Consider the following 27,657-nt stretch of genomic DNA (forward strand, 5'->3'; position numbering starts at 1 on the left):
AATCTGATTGGCTCACCTGGGTGTTCAGCTCTGGTCCAATCAGCTATGGCCGGGGAGGCGTGGTCACAACCAAGAGGGCCCTTGAACAAAGCCGGCCAACTCCCTGGGTGGCCTTGCTCTGTGACTCCCTGAATAGCCAGGATGATTTAAAGGCTCATCTAACTGCTTTTCAGAACGTCCAGGAGCCTCTGTAAGTGTCCGTATGCTCCTGTGGAGCTGAACTTTGTTTCAGCGTGATCTCAGACCTGCGTCCCACAGGAGCACACAGAGACCCTCGCCCGCTGCTGAGGACCCATCTCCGCCGCCCAGCTGGATGTTCACCTGTTGCCCAAACCACAAGGTCCCAAGGTCCTCCTCCACCCTGGGTGCTCCCTCAGGAAAAGCTTTGTTTGTCAAAACTTTCTCAAGGTGTGGTTATCTGCTCCCACCCCAGCCATCAGGGACAGTTGTAAAAATACTGACATTCCTAAGAACTCAAAAGGGTTAACCATAAGATGCAAGCAACTCAAGAAAATCTGCTTGCTCTGTGTCTGGGGCCTGTGGAGCTAGGAGGGAGCCGCCTGACTCCCCTGCGCGATGCTGAGTTGGGAATATGAGCTGTCTGGTTTTGAAGAATCCGTCTGCCATCGTGGAGGAGCTTGGCAGAGGAAATGACCCCCTTGCGGAGGCCGCCTCTGACCTCTCCTTCCCCAGGCAGAATTAAACACGCTCGCTTCTGTGTTTACACGGTGTCCGTATTCTAGGCTGCACGATGCGGATGACAAAGAGTTCCTATTTCTGGAGCTTTCACTATGTGCCTGGCACTGTGTTAAGTTCCTAGAGGAGAAGCCAGTTACTTGTCCAAAGGGTGGCAATCAGATATCTTAACAATAATGACTATTTATTGAGCATGGCACTAAGTACACTGCAGACACCACTTCATTTTCGCTTCTCATAATAATGTCCTGAGGTTATACTATTGTGATCTCCATTCCAGAGCCCCAGGAATATGAAATAATGCACTCAAGGTCACCCAGCCAGGAAGGGGCAGGACTGGGGTGAACCTGGTCTGCCTTTGGCATTTGCTTGGGGCCCGGCTCTCATACAAGTTTGTGTTCATCCTTGTGTCAGTGGGTCTTGGCCACAGAAGGAACTCGAAGGAAATGGGTGATGGGGAGGAGAGGGGAAGCAGAAGTTAGTTTGGGAAGAAGGGCAAAACCAAAAACTTGCGGCTGACAGCTGGAGCGTCTTGGGAAGAATCTCTCAAGTGAGCTTGGGCCGGGTTCTGTTTGCTCCGCTCAGCCAGGCTAGACCCGAGGCTCTGAGAAGCAGCAGAAAACACGTTTCCTTGAGTGTTTTGCTGGTCAGTGTTTTGCCTGCCAGCCATATGCTGCCAGGCCTGTGGGGGGAAGCCTCCTTTCCTGTCACACCCAAAGGCCTAGGGAGACTATCCTTTGTCCCCTCAGAGGCACTCGGATCAGAGACGGGACTGCATTTCTGTTAAGTGCATTTCCTCCCTCCCCCTGGGACTGAGGAATGTGCCTTCAAGCTGCTTCCTACTTTTAAACGGCGGGGACTGTGACAGGAGGTGACAGGGAGCCCTCATCCTCTTTGATTCCATGGTGTGTGCACAAACGGGGAGCAGGGGAGCACATCGCTTTGCCTTTCGGTGGGGGCTGCAGAGTCCCACGTGAGGCGTCTCCTCCTCTGCCACCCTCTCTCCCAGGCTCAGAACCGAGGTGGGGGCTGTGGGGAGAGGGGTAGCAGCTCAGAGAGACTGAGCGAGGGCGTGAGTGTGTGTGCGCATGTGTGGGTGCGCGTGTGTGGGGGTTGTCAAACCCCAGCTCGGAGCGGCCTGGTGGAGCTGTATGCTTTAGGCAATTATCAGTTCTCTCTTTAATTCTGTTCAAGGTGACTGTCAAAAATCCACAGAAGACTCTCCTAGTGAAATGGAAAAGTGCGCAAATTTATCCTTCTGCACACAGATGCCTTTTTCTTCTCCTAATAATTGCTCCCTTAGGTTAAGTTTCGTGATATTTAAGGGTCTTTTCTTGCTTGACAATTAGTGCAAACAGTCCACCTCGTGTGCCTACCGGAGTCTGGACTTTGGAGGATGACAAGCAGGGGCTGGGGCCTTGGAGTAAGGTCACTGCCCTTTTTATTTTTCGTTGTTTATTTTTTATCTTACAGGGGTGGTTTCAAAGCAGGTGAAATGAGATATTCTTCAGAGTGGATATATCTGAGGGGAAAATAACATCTTTCAACAAGTAAAGATGAAAAGGTGGCTTCGGAAGTACATGTCCTGGTTGGCGTTGTCACGGCGACTGATGTGAACTTGATGAAAGTAGTATCTAACGCTGGGAAACAATTAGTAGATTAAGCTGGGTCCTGCTTTGGGCTTCTGTTGTCAGCCTTAGTCACTGAATTTTAAGTCATCCAGTTGTGTTCTTTTTTTAAAAAAAAACCCTGCATTTGAATGCCTCTTTTCTTGGAATTCATAGAAGTGATTTTGGGTCAGTTGGTTTATTCACGTCCTGGCATCTGTCATTAAACCCCCAAGATCTCGCTGAAACTGAAAAATGATTAGCTCCAACTGCCAGGAGAGACAGGCTAGCTTTAGGAATCCACTGCTCTGTCTTCTGACAGCCATGCTATGAAGCAGGGAGGTAGTTTGGAAATCACAGTAGAGTCTCTAAAAGAGGGAGTGAGTCAGTCCATAGGATTCACCCACATTTAATACAGCCTCACAGAAGGAAATGCAAAAGCGTCAGCTGTGCTTTAAGGAAGGCCAGCCATGTGGGGAGTGCTGCAAAGCTTGTTGTAAGTTTTATTGCCCTAACTGTTGGAAGGCAGAAACTTTGACTTTGAGCCGAGGTTGGCAAGCTATGAACCAGTCCAGCCCCCAGCCTATTTTTATAAATAAAGTTTTATTGGCACACAGCCAAGCCTGTTCATTTGCATATTATCTGCAGCTGCTTTTGGAGCTGAGTTGAATATTCGGTGACCTGCAAGCTTCAGGTATTTCCTCTCTGGCCTCTTACAAAAATGTTTCCCCACCCCGTGTTAAGGGATGATTCTCTTTAACCTTTCCAAAGCTGAAAATGAAGATCAAGGCAACTAGACTGTTCACTGGGGTCTTGGCTGTTGAGGACTGCTCATTCATCTGTTTCACCTCTTCTGGGCAACTTTTCTGTTCACTGAAGGGTGAGCAGTTCTGTTTCCTGTAGCAGTGAGACAAGAGGGCTTTTAGGGCAGGAGTTGGGGATCTTTGTCATCATCAGGTCTGGGATTGATTAGAAACTGCAGTTTTTGCAGGTAAAAAATGGTCAAATAGCAGCAATTTCCCATGGTTCAATCTTGTACTTGTACATTTTATACCTGGAAGCTTCCTGTTTTTGCCAAAGGTCAGTGGAGGGAGAATAAACAGCAAAGTTGGTTTTTCTTTGCACTGTTGCTGCTTCTCTACACACTAAGAGGTTCTGTGTTTCTGGGTTTAGCATCTGCCGCCAGGTGTGGTGTTAATGCACCTGTGGGTGGAAGCTGTGGGCCTGTGGGATGCTCCAGGGGGGCCCACTGTGTTGCCAGGGTCTGGATCTGCTTTCTTAGAGGGTGTGGTTGGCTGACGAACCAACCCCTTTCTCCCTCTCAAGAGGATCCTGACCCCTGTAACCCAGGAATATTACTTTAACTGACAAGACTTTACAGTGTGATTAAGTTCAGGACTTTGAGTTGAGGAGATTACGTGGGTGGGGCCTCAGTGCCATCACAAGTGTCCTTATTAGAGGGAGGCAGAGCTTCTGACACAGAAGAGAAGGCAGCATGACCGCGGAGGCAGAGACTGGAGTGATGTGGCCACGAGCTGTGGAACATGTGCAGCCACCTGAACTTGGAAGAAATAAGGAGCAGAGTTTCCCCAAGAGTCTCTGGAGGGAGTGCGGCCCTGCCGACACCTTGATTTCAGTGTGGCAATGCTGATTTTGGACCTTTGGCCTTTAGTATTAAGAGAATAATGTGTATTATTTTAAGCCACCAAGTTTGTTATACCAGTTTGCTACAGCAGCCGTAACACTATAATGTTCAAACTGTGTTTGCCAGTTTCCCTTGTAAGTTGTTCAAGAATTATTTACTGAGACCCTCCTGGCATGCCAGGCACTGTTCAGGGGTGTGTACAAGACAGGCACAGTTCCTGCCTGTGGGACATTGTGCCTAGTGGCCCAGGCAGGTGGTCAGCAAATCGATGAGGTGATTTCCTGTAGCTGTGGGCTCTGTGTTCCTGTACTCTTACTGCATAAGAAATTACCTCCAAAACTTAGTACCTCACAAGAACCATTTTATTGTGCCCTCAGATCCTGCAGGTTGAGAATTGGGACGGAACAAAGTGAGGAAGGCTTGTCCAGGCCAGGAGAGAGATTTGTACCCTTAACAAATGTATGGTATGGGCTTTGACCAAACAGCAAGAACACCTTGGCCAATCAGAACAGATGCCGCTGTGTGCGGCTGTGAGGCTGACGTGCTACGATGTCCCAGGCAGAGGAGACCTAGGGCACAGTCCCTGGGGTGAGAGTGTGCTTAGCTTCCCCCGTCACTCTACCTGATTACCTCTGGTACCATGTTTTATGGCCTTTGCATCTGCCCACTTTTCTGAGAGTATCTTATTTGTCTGTTTGTTAATGCTGTGTTTCCCCTACTAGATTTCAGCTCCATGAGAATGGAGTCCTTGTGTGCCTTAGAAACATGCATTCTCAGTGTGTATTGGAATGCCTGGTGTACAATAGCTGTCTGGTAATATTTTATTAAACAAGTGATGTGTTTCAGACTGGGCTTACCTTGTAGGCACAGGGCTGCCTGGCATAGAATTTTTCCTTGATTTTGATGTCTGTAGCTGCAGTAATTGTCCCAATATTGAGTAATTAGAGAAAAGATGGGGAATGTTGTCAACCTTCTGGACACTGGAAATTTGTCATGGGATGGGAGTTTCCTTGGTTTGAAAAATATCCTGAGAAGGGAAGGAATTGAGAGGAACCCCTTGTAAATGGTTCCTGTAATTAATACCCTGGGACTCATCAGCAGTGACATTGCGTTCGTTACTTATGCACAGAAATAAAGATAAATGTCCTGAATAATGGCCCTGGGAAGGTATAAATCCTGCTTGTTTATGGGGGAGGGCAGTCTATGAGGACTTGTCACTGTGATTCAGGTTCATTTCAATTTATGAGAATTTGCATACCAGTAGGAGCTGAGATTTACAATCGAAAGGTTCCATGAGAGGATGGGTGTGTCTGGCCATCCTTGTGGCTTTGGGCTGAGCTCCCTCAGGAAGGGCTTCTGTAAACACAGAAATTTCGCTTTGCTTTGGATGTAGAAGCCACTTGGTAGAAGCCACTGATACCCATGGAAGACATGGATGGAACGTAGAGAGATCAGAGTGGGTGTTGATATCCAGGGATGTGTTTTGTTCAGTTGCTTTGCCATCATGCATTTACATGTTTGGTCAACATATATCGAGTTCCTGCTGAGCACAAGCCTTATGCTAGAAGCTGGGATATTTTCAAAGTGAGTGTTGGTCTCTGGAGGGCATCATTACTTGAATTTGTTCCAGCGTTTCCCAAACTGCTGTTATTTCCACCTTGTCACAATGTACTGACTCTACTGTGACTTCTTAATTTTTCTCTCGAATTTCCACTACTTGTTTTTAATTTTAAGTGTCATGTTTGGCTTTGCCCTAAGTTGTAAATCTTACTAGTTTGCTCATCCTGGTATGTTGTGCTAGTTATCTTTTTTTCTAACTCATATTAAATTAAATTTGTGTTAAAGAATTTCCTTTGTTTACCACCTAAAGTAATGCTTTGTCCCACTCATTCACCTTCCCTGCCACCATGGTTTGCATACCTCACTTCCAGAAACAAAATGTTTGCTTTGGCTGAATGTCTTCCTGACTTTATGGCATCTCTGCAAAACTCACAGCTCCTATCCATGTGTTTCCTGTGATAGTTAATGTTTTGTGTCATCTTGATTCAGGCTAAGGGTGACCCAGAGAGCTAGTAAAACATTATTTCTGGGTGGGGCGTGAGGATATCTCTAGAAGTGATTATACTGAAGGGGTGAACTGAGTAAAAGAGATGCCCTTACAATGTGAGTGGCTATCATCCCATCTGTTGAGGGTCTGAATAGAACAAAAGATGGAGAAAGGTGAATTTACTTTCTCTGAGCTGAAACATCCATCTGCTCCTGCCCTCAGACATTCTTGATGCTCTTGGTTTGCAGGCCTTTGGACTCAGACTGGGCCCCCCACTACTGGCTGCCCTGGCTCCCAGGCCTCTGGGCTTGGACTAGAACTACACCATCAGCTTTGCTGGGTCTCATGCTTGCAGAGGGAAGATAATGGAGCTTCTTATTCTCCATTATCACGTGAACCAATCCCTTATAATAAATCTCTCTGTATAGCTACATGTATCCTTTGGATTCTTTTTCTCTGGAGAATCCTAATACATCACCCCAGTGAGAGGTTTCTGGCCCAGTATTTCAGGGCAAGGATAGATCCTGTCTTAAATTCTGTGACTCTGTTCATTGCCCATTTTTACTTTCTTTTCTGCAAAATGATGGAAGGGCATATACAAGAAAGACTTTCTCAGATCACTGTTCACTGACTTCCAGAAAACTCAGAGTGAGTCTCCCCGGAGCGACAAGCCAGTTTTCATGGACTGAAAATGCACTATGATATTCTCTTGCTTCAATCCTTATGCCTTGAATGAGACCATGTATCAGGTGGTCTTGCTGCTCTAATATCACTGTTTGATTTAAAGGCCTGGTGGAAAGACAGAGAGAAATGCTGCTCATTGATGATATTGGGTGGACAGGTGAACACATATGTCATGAGCATATTTCCTATCCCCCAAATCAGGATGTATTATCTGAATTTATTAATATGCAATTCCCTTTGAGAGTCAGAAAGTCAAATTGTCAATAGCTATGTGGTTAACCAATGGATTTTATTGAAAGAATGACATTACATGAAACTAAAAGTTTCAGAATATCTGGAATGTGTGTACAGAGGCAGAATGGAAGATTTCTCAACCAGAGGAAGCCCAGGGAGAGGGTTCATATGTGCTCCTGGACACTGGAAATTTTGCTTTCATAACCCATGGCCCTTATTTCTCCTAAGCAAAGGATACAAAATCATGCCCCCTGGGCTGAATTTGGCCAACACATTTATTTTGTTTTGCGTAAGGAGTACATGAGGAAAAAAGGGTCCAATATAAAAAATTGGACTATTGCTCATAAATACCTGGACTTTGAGTCTGTCTTGAAACAGAGGGAGCTCTGGCAATGTTGGCCATGCATTCCTACTTGGAAACAGACTCCTGGTGAGTGCTTCCTTTAGGCAAGATGTGGGCTCACCACTTTGCCACAGTTGCCACCATCTTCTGTTGTCTACACTGCACCAAGGCTGTCAGTTACTGCTGCTGACCACCCCAACAGCAGTCAAAGTTGATGGCCGAGGCCTAGTTTACCATTTATAACTCTCCTTGAACTATAGTTTTTCTTGTGGTGGAGAAGTATTTCTGTGTTCCTCAGACTCTGTCAAAAATGGGAGGTAATTTCAGAGGATCGTGTGTTTTGAGAACAATAGGAGAGAACATCTTTGTAAATATGAAGATGATTCCTATGTACTTAATATACAAGTGAAGTTCTTTGGCTGCCTCTGTTCATTTACTGTTCCTGTCTGGTCCCTGCAGGCATTTGACTTTCTGATCCCTGGATCCAGCTAGGAGGTCAGGGAGGGGCCCTGTAAGGCAGACAATCTATTGGGAAGCCCCATGCAGAGCTGAGTGCCCCCAGATGCAATAAACTGGTCTCCTGGGCCCCTGGGGAATGGAGTGGATTGGAGTCTGTTTCATCTTTAATGAATGAATTGAATAGCTCACAGCAGGTGAAGCTTTTACCCAGCAGTTTTCCACTTAGAACCACTCTTTCCTTCTCAACTAAACAACTGAGTTTGCTCTTGTGTGTTGTCCTGGCATATTGAGGGTGGCAGTTTTACATTGATGGGGACACTGATCCCCCGTTTGGGGTCAGAGTTGCCTTATGTCATGTTTCTGCACTGTCCGTTTCTCCTAACACAGAAGGCAGCATGGAGTGGAAAGAAAACTTGATGTGAGCCAGTCCTTTCTCGCTAACTGTGTAAGAGGTGAGTAAAAGCAGATTGCTCAAGACACTGTCCAAGTTGTCTAGCATTCCTGGGCCTCAGTTTCCTTAGTACAAGAGCCATAATAAAACTTATCCTCATAAGGTTGCTGTGACCAGTGATAAACTCTTACGTGTAATGGGCTTAGTGTCTGGCACCTAGCAAGGGCATTCTGTGTGTGTTCACAGTAATATTCCCAGCATTCCGAGCAGGTTAGCTCCCTGGGGTAACTTCAGCACTTAGGACAGTTCCAATCCCTCTGTTTGTAGTCCATAAATAGCTGTTGCAGGAAAGAGCGAATGGTTTCAAGACGGCTTTGAAGCCCATGTGCATCTGAGCTATAGGTACAAAGACAGTTTCCAAACCAGAAGCCAGACATGTGGTATGATCAAGGATTTTGAGGTCCTTGCCAAGGTGCAAGAGGTGGCTGGGACATGTAATCTGAATGTCCACTGGTATTTGTGAGTGGGGCTGCTAATCAGTGATGGTTGCTTATTGCCCTGTAGGAATGCATGCTTAGAGTTAACAGATTTGATTTTTCAAGAGAAGTCAGAAATTCATATTTTAAATGAAAATTAGAAGTTTCTTGATTTTTAAAATCTGGCTCAGTTTAGGAAATACTATGTGGACCAATCAGTATAAGGGTACACTTTTGTCCTGTGGTCATCCAATTTATGATTTCTGCCCTAACTATGCTAAGTTCAGACAATAGTATCATCTGATACTAAGTGGAGCTAGGAGATACCCTAGGACCTATCAGCCTCATAAATGGGGAAGTTGAGACTCAACTTAAACATACTGGTAATGCCAGTAATGTTGGTCTACTTTCTCTGGAAGACAATCTGGCATTGTCTCTCAAAATTACAAATGCACATACCCTTTGACCTATCAATTCCATTTTTGGACATATTCAGAGACTGTACATGTGCAAATTAACCTATATATGAGGTTATTTATTGTAACCCTGCAGTAGCAAAAGTCTGGAAGCAACCTGAATGTCCATCAGGAGGGGACTGGTTAAATAAATCTTGGTGCATTCATACATTTGAATGATATGCACCCATAAAAAAGAATAAAATATTCTCTGTATTGGCTGTAACCATAAGATGTTGCTAATTGAAAAATAAAACAAGATATAGAATAGGGGTATCATATGCAGCTGGTTATGTTAAAAAAGGAGAAAGAATATAGATGTGTGTGTATGTGCTTTTATATGCATAAAATATTTCTGGAAGTTTCATAAACTTATAACATTCATTGCTTCTGGATATTTGAGTAAGACAGTAGTGGGAAGGAGGTATTTTACTCAAGAATCTTGTATCTTTTGAAGTTTGAATCATGTAGATGTTTTACCTATTCAATAAATAAATAAAAGTAAGATTACAAAACAAGAAAGATTAGTGGGGATCAGAGAAGGTAGCAGTTCCCCAAACGTCACACAGCTGCTTGGAGTCAGGATCAGCATTCATTTCTGCACCTCCCCAGCACTGTGTTTTGTTTCCCTGGCAATATTTCCACACTGTTGGTTTTTTCTCATAGAGACTGTTCAGAAGAATCTCTACCTGATTAACTAGCATGTTGGAATTTATCTTAGCAGCTGATATAATTAATTTGACTCTTTGCAGGAGGTGTGGTTTCCCTCTGCCTCAGTGATTACAGCCCTGAGGCAAGCCCCTCTTCTGCAGGCTCTCAGGCTCCATGGTGCACCTCTGATATCTAGTTAGTTTGCGGTTCACTGAGCAGACCTGGGCCAGTTTCTTCATGTTGGCAGATTTGTCAACTGAGCATTTGTAACCTCGGCAGCTGACTTGAGGGTCAGGGGCCTCTGAGTGTTGTTGGGATTCCAGTAACTTGAAGGTGCTGCCTCACCTTCCTCCGGTGGCACCAGGAAAAATAATGATTTCTTGGTAACAGAAAGTGGGGTGACAAATGTAGGGCCTTTGTGGAGTAAGGCAGGCAGCCTTTCTGGTTCCTGGCAGAGATGCCGTTTAAATGACGTTTTTCTTGAAGATTAGAGAGACTTTGGGAGCAACTTTGGGACTGGAGCCTGGTAATTAGCTCTTTACCTGTGTCCTGAGGATTCTCAGCACAGCCGTTTGTCTAGGGAGCTTGGGAGAGGATATACCGTGTTCTGAACCAAGATGAATTAGAACCTACTTCCTGTTTAAACAAAACGAGCAATCCAGGTGTCTGGGGATGGTACTGTCACCTTAAATTTCCCCAGTGCAGGAGGATCCACATGGCATGATTGACTGATTATATTGTATGTGTTAGATACAATATAGTTTGACCACAGATAACTGAGGCCTTAAGTAGCAATAGGCTAAGCAAGGTAGAAGTGTGTTTCTCTTTCCTGTAAAAGGGCACAAAGAAGCACACAGCTAGTACAGCAGTTCCACCCCGTCAGGCCGTCAAGGGACAAGTTCCTTTCCACTCACCACCATTCCCAAGGGGCACGTCTTTCTTCATGGTCCAAGATAGAGCCCTAGCCATCCCTCCCATATTCCAGGCAGCAGGAAGTGGGAAAGGTCAAGGGCAAGAAATAAGCGTCCATGCTGGCTAAGATCACTCTTTATGAAGTTGTGGAATCTATCTAATGGGCTGTTTCCAGAACTTAATTTATGTTAACTTGGCTTCTCCCCAGAGCAGAACTGATATAAGGCCTTATGAGCAGGTAACTTATATTTTGTAAATGGATTCAAAGGAAGTAGAACTAGGTAACTGGGAAGAGGAAACAGGGAAGTGGGGAGAAGCAATCTAAGGCTGCATATGGAGCTTGTCACCACTGTGGACAACTGGGGTTCAGTCCTGTGGAGATTGCTTCCAGCAGTGATGTGGAGGACACCGGGGGATCATTTGCAGAGGGGAGTCTTTGCCCACAGGCTGCTGTACCTCATTGGTCAGAGGGGAGTCTTTGCCCACAGACTAGGTTGCTCCCAGCTTGTTAATTCCCTTGCACTTGAGGTTTTGCTCATGTGCAGAATGGCTGGAAGAATTTCTGCCAACACACTGGGCAGAGCACAAGGGCTACGTGGTGCTGCGGAGGTGCTGTCAGACTGCCTGTGGGCACAAACCGTGGCTGCAACAACAGCCAGAGCCAAAAGGATGGGCCCAAAGGATGCGAGGAGGGAACAATAGTTACAGGGCTTTCCTTAGATGCCAGGAGCCTGGGAAATGGAGTTTTTCTTCACAGTGGTCACAAGCCCAATAAAAACCAAGGTGATTGATTATTGCTGAAAGGATGTTGGAGAACAAATGATAGAATCCAGCAAGCCATAATCCCAAATTAAGGATTTGTCATTCTCAGTGATCTGGAACCCAGCTGAGGATATACAAAGCCCTCTGAGCAGCCAGTATAATCAGCATCCATGCACCGAAGCACATGCTCCCAGGATGGCCCTTGAGACCCCATTTGAGACCATTCACTCTCACTTTGGACACAGTTCTAACAGGTACAGTGGTTTGGCTTCCAGGTGCCAGCACACAGAAGTAGACGGATGTGGGGAAATTGCTAAGAGTCTATCCTTAGCTGGAACTTGAAATCCCACAATTTGTTCCCAGTTCCACTCTGTCCTTTATAGACTTCCAGAGCAACTTACAAAAATGCACATCACTTCCTCCTTTAAAGTTTCTCCGTTCTCTTGACTTTTTCTCCACTCTCGCCTGTCCCCCATGGAGCCATACTCCATGCAGAATTTCATTCTTCCAGTGACCTCTGCACATCATGTTTCTACTTGTCTAGAATCTTCTTCCCCACTTCTCACACATCTGGCTACTCCTGGTCATCCCATTTTCTGTTGAACATTTGATCAGCTAGGCCTTCTCACCACTGGCTCTGATGGCACATACTTTATCATTATTGCTTGTACGGTGGCCTTTCTGCTCAACTGGACTGTGTGCCCTGTGACAGCAGGGATGGAGCTGTGTCCATCCAGTTCCATGCTGTATTTTCAGGGTCTGGAATACTGTAGGTGCCAATGAGTCTTTGTAGAGTGATGGGTAGATGGAAACACACCATATCCCTGATCTAGCAGTTTTTTCTACAGTGTGCCTTGGTTCCTGGGTGGGAGAGGATGCACTATCCATGCCAAGCCTCTCCCTGCACTGGGGTGTGGTTCTAAACTCATGCATTATTGCTAGGGGGCTGGGTGTGGCTCTACTTTAGAACTGCTCTTAGTTGCTTCTGCTTCCCAAGGCTGAACATAGCGTCTACAGAAGACGGAGCTCAGTGAATGACTCAATTTTCCCACAAATTAACCCTACTCAAAGTGGAACACTGCCTCCTACTGGATCTTGGATGTATTGGAGGCTGAGGCACCTCGGCATTGGCAAAGCTGGTTGTCATTTCAATGCTTACTGCTATCTCTTTACTTTCAATTAAAACTACTCACAAACTTAAGCTATCTCTGAAAATATAAAGCAAACTCAGTGAATATTAAAAGCTAAATTATTAGTCCTCCTGAAAAATCTTAGAAAGATTCTTCCTTCTAGTCCTAATTTTAAAACTAATATTGAAAGTTTACAGAATATAGAAAAATAGAAAGAATGAAAATAAATGTCATACAGGAAAAGTCATCAATAATTTTCTTTCCTCCAATCTTTATACAGTGTATACATGTAAACACACACACACACACACACCCTAAGATGATCATTCTAAATGTAAAGGTTTACATCTTTTTTTCACTTAATATGAGGTTATGAGCATATTCCTATGTCTTTAAATTTTCAAGAATGCTTTTTGATGACTGCATAGTGCTTTTTAAAATTTAACAACCTCCTGTATTTTCAAGCAGTCAGGTTGTTGCGATTTTTTCACTGCCATGGGTTTACTGCAATGAATTTTCTTGTATCTCTGATTATTCCTTATAGATTCTTAGGAATATGATTCCTGGGGAAAGGGTATGAGTATTTTTCAGACTTTCAATTCATGTTGCCAAATTAATTTTTAGAAAGATTATGTGTTGACATCCCACCAACAACATGTGTTTTTTTTTTTTTACTGTACCTTCAGCAACAGTGATTATTATAATAAAAAAAGTCACTTCGATAGTTTCCAAATTACCTTCCAAACTCCCAGGATTAGATGGATTGTTATATAGTTCTGATGGGTATGTGATTAAGGCAGACTTTTCTCCTTGTTAAAGCATTTATATGTCACGTATTTCCAAAATGGGATGTTCTGAAGCCAATAGCATTTATATGTCACCTATTTCCAAAACGGGATGTTCTGAAGTCCACAGCAAAAGCACAAAAATAGAGCACAATAGTTCAGTACAGCTGTTTTCACTTCCCATTTTATTAGAATATTTTCATGTGTTTAAAGATATCCATATTCATCTTGCTGTTAGGGGTGATTGTGTTGTTCCACGATTGATTGGCAATGTCTGCCCCAGGTGTGGCATAGGTGGAAGGACTGGTGTTGAGAGGCTGCTATTCCTGACCCTCTGCGGTTTGCAGCCACTCATAGTTCATCAGCTTTGAGTGAAAAAAGCTTCAAGAATTGGTCCAAGTGAAGTGGTAAGAGACCCTTCTGGAACTGGTACTCAGTGTATCTGGAGCTATGTTTCCCTTTTTTGCTGTCTCTGGTCTTCCTTTATTTATATTTTCAACAGTCTTGAATTGCAAACCTGTTGCGTGCACAGCTAGCATATGGAGAGTAGAGGGAGCGGAGGTACATCTAGGAAGCCATGTTTCCCAAACTTTGGTCTTTGATGTATTATTGTTATGAATTTTTTTCCACATCTGGCATATTCCTGTGCAATTTTTAAAATTTAATATGTAATATATAATTTTAAAATGGGCTCATTTGCTTAAATATATTTATTTTAAAAGCAGCCTCTGTCACTATGACAAAGGGAAAGCCAGCATTCATTTTCCATTAAAAAAAGCTTCAAAATAAAGACAATGAAAACAAAACAATGGTCTAAAATTCCAGCTAGATACTGTTGCTTGCCAAAGGTTCTCAGACAGAAGCCTGCTGTCTCTTGTTGGACAAAGGAGATTAGCCAAGTGTTAGAGACTCATTAGCGCACAATGGAGGCTTTAGGAGAAGGATTTCAGGAGAAATAAGAGGGGAGTAACTTTCTAATTGTGGGACTCCATATTCCTGAAAATGTTTGGTAAATGGCCCTCCACACTGGTGGAGGGACCTGAGTGAGGGCTGGCAAGGGCAGGTTTGGGAGGGCATTGAATGCCAAGCAAAAGAGACTAGTGTGTGAGCAAGTAGTTTTCTTGGGTTCTTTGGGATTGTTTGGGGACACAGCTGTGATTATTGATGAACAAGGCTTCTCTGACCTCTAGTGTGATATTTCCATTTAGGAAAATGACTCTTGCTTTGGCCCAGTGGTTGGTGAGAGGCAGGCCTGCCCTGACAGGCCCACTCCTGCCTTTAACCAGGCAATGAATAGCATCCGTTCCTCTGGAGGTGTCCTGCATTGCTTGGGCTCCCATGAGTTCTGGGCACAAAAAAAATAAAATCGCGTTGGCACCACATTCAAGCGGCATGTGGCGCAGGCGTGTGCGGTTGGATTATTTTTATTTATGATAGCTGATTCATAATTGTCTCCATGGCAATAGAGGAGCTGAAGGCTCTGGAATAAGTGAGCTGTCGCATCATTAAATGATCCAGTGGAAGAAGAAAGGCCCTTAAACACATTAAGGATTAATTTAATGTCATGGCCTTGCCTTGCGGGTCATTACCTGTCCCATCTACAGATGTTGGTGTTTCCCTTTCCAGAGTATTCTCAGTGGTGTGGCTCACCTGTTTGCCTTTGAATGCCATTCTTAGCTCAAATGCAACCAGATGCTGAGGGTCAGAAGGGCTCATCAGGGGATACTATCTGCCATAGAACATTCGGGAAGGTGCTGCTCTTGGGGCCAATGTGTTCATATCTCTATTTATGGTTTTTTAAAAGAATGGACTTGAATGCATACAAAATCACTGTATAAACTACTTGTAAGTGATAAACCCCACAGTGAAGACCCATATATCTATGAAACGGTGTCAAAGATTGCTAGGGGGCTGGGTGTGGCTCTACTTTAGAACTGCTCTTAGTTGCTTCAGCTTCCCAAGGCTCAGCAAAGATTATGGTGTGTCTTGATTTCCCTAGACAGCCTCAGCTTTCTCTGAGTGTCTTGCAAAATCCTTAAAGTAATGTCCCTTTTCATCCTCGAAACCATGTCCAAGTCTGGATGGTTCATTGTGTGTCTGTTCCACACTGAAGCTCCTCTGTGCTCCTCCTGATCTTGTTCCCTCTCCCCTGACAAAGAAACCCTCTCCCAGATACTAATTTCTCATTCCTTTGCTGGTCTGTGTTTGCATCGCCCAAATGCTATATTATCCTGGTTTGTCTGTTCCTGAACCATGGGTGAGTGAGATTGTGTGCTGGGTGTTGTCCTGTGACACTTCTCTTTTGCTAAGCATTGTGTTTGGGAGATTCATCCATGTGGCTGTGCAATCCATCCATTTGCACAGCTGTATACTATTCCACAGCAGTGGGTGTCACCATTCTTCTGCATCCCTGCTGGCAGACATTTGGGTTGTTTCCTGCCTTTTTCTCCAGTGAACAGGCTGCCATGAATATTTTTATGGGTGTGTTCCGATGCACATGTGAGTGAATTCTCTGTGCTCTGTGTCTACAATAAGGTTGTGTGTTCCCTGCATCTTCAACTTTCCTAGGTGATGCCACACTTTTTCAAAGTGGTTGTATAGGTTTTTGCCCTACCAGCAACGTGGAAGTGTTCTGATTGCTCAGTATCCTTGGCAATGCTTATTGCCAGACTGTAATCTTTACCATTTCAATGGGTGCTAAATGGTATCTCCTTGACTGTTTAGGTCTCTGGTGCTCCTGGGGCTGCCAGCAGCCTGCCCAACTCTGAGGTTCTGTATGAGGAAGTCTGCCTTTCTATAACTAGGAGACCAGGCTCTATTTTCCAGTGTTAACTTTACAGTAATAAGACTGACATTTGGATCCACACCAGCCTTACTTGTGTATTTTTACTGGTTGAGAAAGTGGGTGGGAGAGAAGGGTGCCACCTAACTATGATGAAAAGGAACACTTCCATTCTGGTCTCTCACTCCACCTCCAGGACACTTTGGACACCAGATCTGTGGGCTTTTCCTCCCAAGCAATTCTCCCACCCATGCTGGGTGTCCTACAATTGCACGCAGTTTGGACTGTCTCCACCTGGAGACAGCATCAGATCCCACAGGTTGAGGGCTTGGTGCCACAAGACTGCTCCCTTCATACACCAATCACAAGTCCAGGTTGTCACCTATGCTGACTGACTGGCTGTACATCAGAGGTTCCCATGACCCCCTTCTTGTGTTTGATCGTTTGGTAGAATGGCTCACACAACTCAAGAAGCCAGTTTACTTACTAGATTACTGCTTTATTATGAAAGGATACAACTTAAGACCAGCCAGATGGAAGAGATGCATGGGGGAAGGGCTGGAGCTTCTGTGCAATCCAGGCACACCACCCTCCCGGCACCTCCACATGTTCATCAGCTCCGAGGCTCTCCAGACTTGACCTTTTGGGTTTTATATAAGCTTCAATCTGTAGGTGTGGTTAATTAAATCATTGGCCACTGGAGATGAATTCATCCTCCAGGCCCTCTCCTCTCGCTGCTGACCAGGGGGTGGGGCTGGGAGTTCTAACCCACTAGTTGGGAGGTTGTCTCCCTTGGTGACCAGCCCCCATCCTTAGGGGCTTTCCAAAACTCAGCTCTGGTTGAAACTGAGTAACAGAAGACCTTCCCCAGTTACCTTTCTGGCTCTTACCTCTCAGGAAATCTTGTGGTTTTTAGGAGTTTATGCCAGGAACAGGGACAGAGACCAAATATATATTTCTTATTATAAGTCACATATTGTGAGAAACACATTCACTGGTCCAAAATCAACAAGTGGACATGGAGACAGAGAGAACAGCAGAGCGAGGCTTTAATGACGGTCTTGCAAGGTCGGGTGTCTGGTGAGCAGGCACACCTGAGGCTGTTGGCGCCAAGTAATTTATTCCCTAGTACACAAGTCCCTCCCCTGGTTCCTCATTGGCTGAGTACTACAGGGCTCACATTGTTTCCCAGACATCGCCTAAGCCAGTTATATCCATATTGGGCCTTCTCTTAAATTTGTCTTAATTTCATTGGTAGGTTTGAAAAAAACTCAAACAGATATAGCCAGGCCCTTACCAATTCCCCACCTCTACCCCTACTCTCAGCTGAGCAGCTTCCTGGTGTATTTTCCACCATTTGGCCCTTTGCTATTACCTTACTGTTAAAATGTTTAAACCTACTGGTGGGAATAAATCACATTTAGGTTTTATGCTTTTTCTAACACATATCACAGGCATCCTAAAAGTCACTGCACACAACAACTAGTGACACCCTTTCTTATAACTTAAATTTTCATGTGCCTCTAAATCACCCCTCCCAAACCTAGTTGACCTGGAGCTCTAGCTGGAATCATAGGACTTGTTTGTGGATTCATCCTTTTTCTTTCTTAATCGGTCTGTTAGGCATTTGTGGGGTGTAAGTCTTGCTTCCTTTATTTGAGATCTCCTAAGTTTTCCTCATTTTTGTGTTTGCCCCAGGGACCCGCACAGTGTTTTGTTCAGGCTCATTCTCCCAGGAAATGTTTGGCGGAGCCCATTATGTGCCAGGCCTGATTATAATGGCTGACTAGTTAAGATAAGGAAATTGGATTCCTCGCCCTTGACAAGGGACATACTTTTCAGGAGAAATGAAAGAAAGAAACCAGAGTGATGTGACATGACTTTTGACAGGAAATATCCAGGTTACTAATTAAGGAGAATTCCTTTGCCTGGAGAAGTTGGGTAAAGTTTCCCAGATGAAAGGTAACTCTGAAGTGGGTTTTGAAGGGTGAGTAGGAGTTGAACAGATGGCCAAGTAGCTGTCAGGACTCTGCATTGGCAAGTTATCCATGTCCTGCCTGCCTTGCTTTGGGGATGATTGTGGTTCTGGTATTTTGCCATCTTGGAAACCTTTGGCTAAAAAATGCTTTTAAAGGTAAGTATTAATGAAAATTAAAAGATGTACTTTCAGTGTCCTTGTGGTCTTGACCCTGGCCATTAATGCAGCAGAAGTGAGGTAAGAAATCACTGCTGGTAATGACTTTTATTCATTCATTCTTGTATTTTAATACCTAGTTTTCATCTGTTGGATGCAATAATAAAATATAAAGAAAAACAGAAAATCCCATTCTTTGAACTGTGCTCCCGCTTCTGTCTTGACCTCTGGTCAGAGGACTCCAGCTGGTGACAGCAGCTGTCACCACCCAGTGTATTCTCTGAGCATTTTTCGTCTATTTGGTTTGGACTGTTGGTCTGATTGTAGTGGCTAGAATTGCACCGAGTCACTTTGAGCATTTGGCTGATTAGAACAAAGCCATCAGGTGAAATGAACTGTCCATCCCAGACTCCATTCTAATGATCATTAGACAGGATCTCTGATGAGCTGGCCCTGGGCTGCACTTGACTCTGAGCATCTCAAGGCTGTTTGGGGTGTTAGTCAAGGCTGAGTGGTCGGGCAGGAGTTGGGAATGAGACGTTTCTTCCTTGGTGGGGAAACCTTGAGTGTTTGCATGGGTGTGAGTGCCTCATGCCTTTGGGGGCTGCCTGTCTGTCAAGCAATGCTTGCTTTGTCTTTGCCTTGACCTGACCCACAGTCCAGCTGTCAGTCAAATAAACAGAAGTGCTGGCATTTCCCTTGACAGCTGATGTGGTAACAACTGTCAGAGTGCCACAGATGTCAGCTTGCCTTCCAAAGTCTGGTGTGATGTTTTAATCTGGGAAGAGGACTGACTGGAGGATCAGGTAGGAGGCATGCACGGGTGCAGGTCTGCCTGGCAATCCCATGGCAGCATAGTTTGTGTTATAATCAAGTTGTCTCTCATCACACGGTCTTACCACATTGGATGGTAATGTTGAGGTTGCAAACTGGAGGCTTCTGAACTGGATTTGTGGGTGATGTGGATTGAATTGTGACCCCCTGAAAAAGATGTCCAAGTGCTAATCCTGGTACCTGCTGATGTGCTCTTGCTTGGGAAGAGGGTTTTTGCACATGTAGTCAGGTTATAGGTGGGTGGCCCCCAGTTCAGTCTGACCGGATCCTTATAGGAAGGGGAGAGATTCACAGGGAGGAAGTCATGTGCTGACGGAGGCAGAGACTGATTGGAGAAATGTGTCTCCAAGCCAAGGAGCACCTAAGCTGGACAATCCCAGAAAGCAAGAGAAAGCTGTGAAAATAATAAATTTCTGTTGTTTTTACAGCCACCCTGGTTTTAAAAAACTGGACTAATAGCTACCATTTAAAACCACATTTCATGTAAAACTTGGGAATTTTGGCATCTCTAGAAAAATCCCATCTGTTCATAGAGGGCCAACATTCTCAGATGGGAATAGTCTGGACCTCTCCTATTTGCCTCAGTTACCACCATGCCCAGTTGTCTTAAGACCAGCCTGCTTCTCCCACTGGTGTTTCTCATCAAGCCTTGCTTCCATGATGAAGGAAAGGCCCAGATCTGGCTTTTAGCTTCCAGAGCAAGAGTTGGCAAACTACAGCCCATGGGTCAAAGCCAGCCTGCTGCCTGCTTTCATAAATAAAGTTTTGTTGGAAAATAGTCATGCTTTTTGTTCACCTGTTGTCTGTAGTGGCTTTCACACTCCAACAGCAGGGTTCAATAGTGAGACATCATTTGGCCAGCAAGGTACAAAATATTTACTATCTAGCTATTTACAGAAAGTTTTCTGACCCCTATTCCAGAGAATCACAAAAAACAGATTTTTATGTGAAGTCTCCTTGTTTTTAAACAAGGACAAGTAATTCATACTGGTTGTTGATTTCAAAAATCTGTCAATCAAGGACATCTTTTCCATGTCAATAAATGTGAATCTCCATCCTTTAAAAAATGTACTATGACTTATTAACCAATTATTTATTAATGGGTATTTAGGCAGTTGTGTTTTTTTTAATTAAAATTTTTTATTGTGTTAAAAACATAAAATAACAAATACAAACAAAAGAAAATAACGAAATTTACCATCTTAACCATTTTCAAACATACAGTTCAGCTGTGCTAGCTATATTCACATCTCCTAGTTTCATTTTTTTTGTGGGAAAATTACAGTCTTTCTTTTTATTTTTTATTTATTTTTATTTTTGGTATCATTAATCTACAATTACATGAAGAACATTATGTTTACTAGGCTCCCCCCTTCACCAAGTTCCCCCCACATACCCCTTCACAGTTACTGTCCATCTGCGTAGTAAAATGCTGTAGAATCACTACTTGTCTTCTCTGTGTTGTAGAGCCTGCCCTGTACCCACCCCACATTATACATGCTAATTGTAATGCCCCCTTTCTTTTTCCCCGCCCTTATCCCTCCCTTCCCACCCATCCTCCCCAGTCCCTTTCCCTTTGGTAACTGTTAGTCCATTCGTGGGTTCTGTGATTCTGCTGCTGATTTGTTCCTTCAGTTTTTCTTTGTTCTCATACTCCACATATGAGTGAAATCATTTGGTACTTGTCTTTCTCCGCCTGGCTTATTTCACTGAGCATAATACCCTCTAGCTCCATCCATGTTGTTGCAAATGGTAGGATTTGTTTTCTTCTTATGGCTGAATAATATTCCATTGTGTATATGTACCACATCTTCTTTATCCATTCATCTATTGATGGACACTTAGGTTGCTTCCGTTTCTTGGCTATTGTAAATAGTGCTGTGATAAACATAGGGGTGCCTATGTCTTTTTCAAACTGCACTGCTGCATTCTTAGGGTAGGCAGTTATGTTTTAAATTTACACAAACTAGTCAGGTTGGCTAAGGAGCCCCATACTTGAATACTGAGCTTCTTCTTTTGGGGTAGAGAGGGAGGGAGTGACGTGGGTCATTTAACTGAGGCTGTTAGTGGACTATGCTATTACTCTTGTTCAGAAGTTCACATTCCATGATTTAGAGCAGGATATGAAACACTGATTCCTGCTGTCCACAGATGATGGCCCAAGGGAAAATGGAGTTAACCCGGAGAAAGCTTTTGTTGCTCCAAGTGGTAAATCCTAGAAAAAGCAGCTGAGAGAGACCACAAGCCCTCCTTTCTGAAGGCCTTGCAAGAAGTGATGGCTCTGTCCAGGTTGAACGTAGCCCAGGGATACAAAATCAGGATGTGTGCTTCTGCTCTGGCACTGATGGCTGCCTCTAGCCTAGCACCGAGCAGACTTGTGTCTCTGTCTTGTCCACCAGGAAGGGATGCCATGCTGGGTAGAAATATGGGGCATTCATGGTGGGGCATTTGGGCATGCCATCCCTGGATTAGAGGGCAGGGCTGATCCCATGTCCTTCTGACCTCCAGGGTCCTCATCTAGATTGGCTGGTTCCATGTGTGTGTACAAGGCCAGTTAGGTTCAATGCAGGATGCACAGCTGTTTGGAGGGTGTGGGCTGTGTGTGAAAAAGGGTCAGCATTGCAGACCTGGGGCTGATAGCTTTGGGAAGATCTGCTTGCAGACTTGGCTGGCTGTTGGCTGACATCTGGGAACCTGGCACTTGAGCTGTTTCTTGAGTGATAAGTGTGCCTGCTCTTTCTAGACTGTGCAAACAATCGATTCATCGTGAGCCCTGGCTTCCCTTCTGAGAGTCTGAAATTTGGGCAAATGCTAGGCTGAGGGTGCCTGCATGACCAGCACCAGTAAACACCTTCATCACTGAGTCTCAAAGGTGCTTCCCTGGGCAGAACATCACACGTATGTTGCTGTGTTTTTGTGGCAGGAGAGTGAGGTCTGTGTGACACCAGGGGAAGGAGAGAGTATAAGGAGGCCTGTGCATGACTCTGCAGACTCTGCCTGTGGCTTCTCCTGGCCTGATCCTGCTGTGTAATAATCCTGCACCATAAATACAACTCTACACTGAGTCCCATGGTTCCTTCCATTGACTCACTAAATGTATGGGTAGCCTTGGAAAACCCTCAAAGAGGGTAGTTCAATTGCAAACTCAATTCTAGTCAGAGAGTGCATGCCTTGGTGATTATGATAATGATAAAAAGTATCAGTGATTATATCAATAGCTGGTATCAGTAATATTGATATTAATTATATCAGTTGCCGATACATAGTGCTCCCAGTGTGCCAGCTACTATTTTAGCCGCTCTACATAGATGAGCTAATTTAACAATCCCATAACCATCCTTCTAGGGGTAGGTGTTCTTTTAGCTCCAGTTTACAGATGAAAAAACCCAGGTAAGAGGGGTCAAGGGACCTGCCCTTTGTCTCCCCACTCATCAGTGGCAGAGCTGGGAATGGAGCCCCAGACTATGAAAGGCAGGTGCTCAGGATCCTCCTGGAGCCCAGGACTCCCCTTGGAATGGTGACAGGGCCAGTGCCCTCTTGGGGACCAGGTGTAGTCTGAAGTGGCTCAATATCGCCTCAGCCTTTTCTGATGGAGGGCGATTCAGAGAGGATAAGCTTATTTCACTGAGCATAATACCCTCTAGCTCCATCCATGTTGTTGCAAATGGTAGGATTTGTTTTCTTCTTATGGCTGAATAATATTCCATTGTGTATATGTACCACATCTTCTTTATCCATTCATCTATTGATGGACACTTAGGTGTCATCTCAGAATTTCGCTGGCTTTAAATAACACTGTGTATTCCTTGCTCAACCTATATGTGCATCGCGGGCTGGCTGGGTGCTTTGCTCTGGGGGGCCTCACTCAGGGCCCCAGTCTGCTGGGGCAGCCACCATCCTCTCCTGCAGTGCCCTGGCAGAGGGTGGATCTGCCGTCTACACTGGGGCCACTTGTACCCGTCGGCTGGAAGAGTCCCATGTTCCTGCCATGCACAAAGGAGCCAGGAAGAGAACCCTGCCATGGACCCAGAAGCCAGAGAGCAGAATTGTTCAGTGAGCAACAGCACATGGACCATCACAGCGAGGATACAGGGAAAACGACTCACCTACCTTGACTCCAGGTTTGGGGGAAGGTTGCGCATGGAGGGAAGAGCCTGGAGTTGAGAGCGGTGGGGTGGAGGTGGGGATTGGTTATTATCAAACGCAGAAGTGAGAAAACAGGGGGCAGATAGTTAAGTCCTTTGAGAGCAAATGAAAGTGATTTCCATGACAACAATTCAATTAGAGGCTACATGAAGTTCTTCTCTGTAAGAGAACATGGAGGAATTACCACCACAATGAACTTTGGGGGTGGAGAGAGGAAGAAAGGCCCCAGCAGAGCCCCCGCAGCAGTGCCCCTGATTGGGAGGCTCACCCCTTCAAGGAGGAGGCCAGCAGGCCCAGAGGGAGAAGGGAGGGGCCTTTGCCCAAATCAGCAGATACAAGAGTGGGGTGAGGAAGGCAGGCCAAAGGACAGGGCCCAGGTGGGGGGTCTGGAAGGCACCTGTGGTTTGTTTTTGAGGTGGTGGCTGGGGAATACAGTGGCCCTATTTTATAGGGTTTAGAATAGGTGTTGAAGTGTTTCCCCACAGAATTAAGATTCTGACTTGGGGAGAAGAGAATGAGATCCCAGGGTGTGGTGGAGAGAAACCACGCTTTGAAGTCACACTTGTGGCTTTGAATCACTTTTTTCCTTTGTGATCTCTGATCAAACTTATGCTCCCTGAGCCTTAATCTTCTTAACCAAATGTGCCTGTTAGAAGGGTGATGGTGGGTAATAATGTAGCCTAATATCTGGCACATAGTAGGTCCTCTCTACGGTGTGTCTGTACTTCTTTGATTTGGGATCATGTCAGAGAGATTCCATCTCAGGTGCAGATTCCAAACCTTTGGCAATAGGTTCAGAAGGATTCTGAAGTGCAGTGACTGTACAATTGCTATTGTCTGTACTGGCGGGTAGGTGGTACTGTGTGTGCCACATATTTGCCATCCTTGGTTTAGCCAGTCTTTCCATCTGAGCCTTATTTCTTACCATCTCCTCCCATGCATCTTTTGCCCTCACTCAAATTGACTGGTGGTCCACTCACTGCCCCCTGAGCATGCTGTGTATGCTACTGAGGGGCCTGGATATGGCCATCAGAGATTCTGGCTAGAACTCCCAGAACAGTCACTTTGGGGCTATGCGACCTTAGGTAAGTCCCTTGACCTCTCTGAGCCTCAGATTCCTCTTTTACTAATAGTGAGAAGGTCGTTGGGAGCACACAGTGAGATTATGTGTGTCTGAGCTTCCTCAGTTCTGGGCACAGAACTTCATTTGTGGTAGCTGATCTTGTCACTCTCCCCACCCTGCCGTTCTCCTTCGTCCTTCTGTGCTCTGTTCTTGGACAACCATTTCAGTGTGGTCTTTTTGTCTTTTACTGAGCTGCTCCTACAAGTATTGATTGGGCATCACTGAGAGTCCAGCTGGTGCAGCCTGGATGGTGCGGATCGTGCAGGAGAAAGAGTATATTCTGTCCACTTGTGAAAAAACCCTAACTCCAGGGATCCCCTGGCACTCTGGTTCCCTTCTTTAGGCAGCAGCTGTGTTCTCAGACAACTGTGTGCAATTTCAATTTGATTAGTGTTACCATGAGCCCCCTTTTAGAAGACCCAGGGGACTTGCCATTTAAAGACCTGTTTGACAGATCCTTTTGTAAAATTCAGAGTCACCAAGTTGTTCTGCTTTTGTGATTTTGGATTCATATATATTAGGTTTTCTCAGCGTAGGTACCATTTTAACGGCAAAACCTCCTTATCATACTCCAGCCAAGTTTTTGAGCTTCAGCAGTCAAAATTAGTATTTATTTCAACCCGTTGAATATGTATTATATTCTGGAAAGATATTTCCAACTCATGAAAATTAAGTGAGAAAACTAGAGTTACCAGGGTTCGTCTTCTGTTCCTGCTATGTACTGACTCTCGCTGGGGCGTTACTGGCAGATGCTTGGCTGTCCTTGAGAAAGGAACAGGAGTGATAAAAGCCAGGAAGACACTGTGAATGAATAATCTGGCCATGGAAACACGTAATTACCATGAGTGTCAGTCTCCGTAATGAAGCATTGATAGGGCCAAATCCAGAGCATAAATTACCAGGGAAGGGGGCGAGGTGTATGTCCAGTGCCATAATTTAGCCTCTGAGTAGCTCCCGCAGCCCTCCTGTGATGGACTAATACAGGCAAGGTCAATGCTACCACGTAGAAATCCAGTACACGTCTGAGGTGATGTATGCCCATGGACTCAGGGGAGGGTGCAGGAGCTGCTGCTCGATCTGCCACGCCTTCTTGGAGAGAGGCTAGATTTTTAGGACAGACCTTGAGATCCCTGTCTAACACTCATTTTACAGATGAGGAAACCGAGGCCCGGGGAGTCAGTAGCCCTGTTCTTGAACTTCCATCCCTTGACTGTTGTTTATCTTCCCTACCGGCACTGCCTAACTTCCTCCAAGGATGCAGAACCGAGACCAAGCTTGGCTAACAGCCCTGTTTCCTAGTGGATGTTGATTTCTAGGGAGAAAGGAGATTTTTCCTTCTATGAATAGATGGCATTTTGTCTTGTTATTTACTTAGTTAATTTTTCTGAATAGATATGCATGTACATGATTCAAGTCAAAAGGTATATGTTGAAAATTAGGTCTACCTCAGTCGGATGCCTGTCCTCCAACCTACCTGGTTTTCCCAGAGGCAGCCAGTATCATTGGTTAAAACCAGTGTATCCTTTCTGAGACTTTTCTGCTCATATATGAACAAACACATGCTTATTGCTTTATTCACTCATCAACAATTATTTATTGAATGCCTTCCATGTGCCAGGCTCTGTTGTAGGCACTGAGCTACAGCAGCAAAACAGAGATCTTGTTGCCATGGAGCTGACATTAGACCTCAGAGTCTCTCTCCCTCCCTCTCCTCCTCCTCTCTCTCTCATAGTGGCGTCTACACAGCTCGTGCTTTCAGTAAACCATAACCATGTATCTTTGAGAGTCTTCCATACCGGTTCATGGATTGTTGCCTCTTTCTTTTTAACCATGGTGTTGCATTTCATTGTATGGACTTCACCATAACTTATTTAGTCAGTACCTGAGTGATAGACATTGAGGTGGCGTCTATTGTTATTTTGCTGTTTTAAGTGATACTGCAAGATTCTTGGGCACATGTCTCTACTTGCACATGTGGGAGTAGAGCTGCCAATTATTGACCAGTGTGGCTAAAATGTCCTGAGGGGTTGGTATTCAGGCACGGCTAAATCCAGGTGTGCAGACCATACAGAAATGAGAAGACTTATGAAATTCTTGGAGAAGATAAACATCTTTGAAAGGGAGCTTTTGGGTGCTTAATGCTCCTGGAAACCCTGTGCCTATAGTAAGAGCATGTTACTCTGTGCCTGCTTATTGGGACCAATCATGGGATAAAACCACACCAAACTCCACATTAGCCTGGAATTAATCATATAAATGATATTCATTTCTACTGAGGTCATTCCAGTGGTAGGGACTTCACACACATGACTTCATTTCATCCTCTCAACAGCCTTCTAAGGTGGGTATTATTATGATCCTCATTTGAGGATGAGAAAGGAGAGGCATAGAAAGATTAATTAACTTGCCCAAGATCACACAACCTCTAAGTGGCAGAGCGAGCACTTGAACCCAGGCAGTCTGGCTCCAGAACCCAGGATCAGGGGGCGCATTGGAACAGGAGAGCTGAACCTGGCTCTGACACTAAGTAGCTGTGTGGCTACTGGCAACTGTTATTTAATAGTTCTGTGCTTGGTCTCCACATATACAGAACAGGGTACCAGCCTCACCTGGGGTTCTGTAAGAATCAGGTGAAGTATTTGGCAGGAAAACCTTTTGGTGAGAAAATAATATAACTGCTTTTTTGTACAAGTATTAGTTTCCTGTTGTTGCTGTAGCAAATGACCACAAACTTTAGTGGCTTAAAACACCACACTTTTATTGTCTTACAGCCTGGAAGTTGGACGCGGAACTCAGTTTCGTGGGGCTAGAATCCAGGTGTGGGCTGGGCTGGCTCCTGCTGGAGGCTCAGGGCGAGAACACACGTCCTTGCCTTTCCTGCTTCTAGAGGCGCCTGTACTCCTGGCTTGCAGCCCCTTCCTCTGTCTCCAGGGCCAGCAGCACAGCACCTTGAAAGCCCCCTCTCCCTTCCCTGCCTCCCACAGTCTGTCCTCTGCCTTCTCCTCTCTGGCTCTGGCCCTCCTGTCCCCCGCTTGTAAGGACCCTTGTGATTAGGCTGTGCCCATGGGAAAATCCCAGATAATCTCCTCACCTAAAGTTCTTCATTTAGCCGAATCACATCTGCAAAGTCCCTTTTGCCTGTACGCTCACATGTTCTCAGGTTCCGGGGATTAGGATGTGGACATTTTGGGGGATGGGCATTTTATTCTGTCTACCACAGTACACTTAATTTAATTATTTCACTATCTATGCAACTACCTCTAAATGTACATTTTTCAGGCTTTTGAAACACATGCAGATCGATACTCAGAAGAAAACAAAAAAGGGCCTTAATCTCCCTGCACAGATAACCCCAAGGGAT

General features: G+C 45.0%; 1 protein-coding gene across 1 annotated transcript in view; it reads left to right on the top strand.

Moving 5' to 3' along the window:
- The window catches only part of LOC108385061 (transmembrane protein 132B), a 310,363-nt gene that overhangs the window by 55,351 nt on the left and 227,355 nt on the right, over window positions 1–27,657 (top strand). The gene's annotated exons all lie outside the window — the stretch shown is intronic.

This window comes from Manis javanica, chromosome 15, assembly GCF_040802235.1.
Source record: "Manis javanica isolate MJ-LG chromosome 15, MJ_LKY, whole genome shotgun sequence".
NCBI classification, from domain to species: domain Eukaryota; kingdom Metazoa; phylum Chordata; class Mammalia; order Pholidota; family Manidae; genus Manis; species Manis javanica.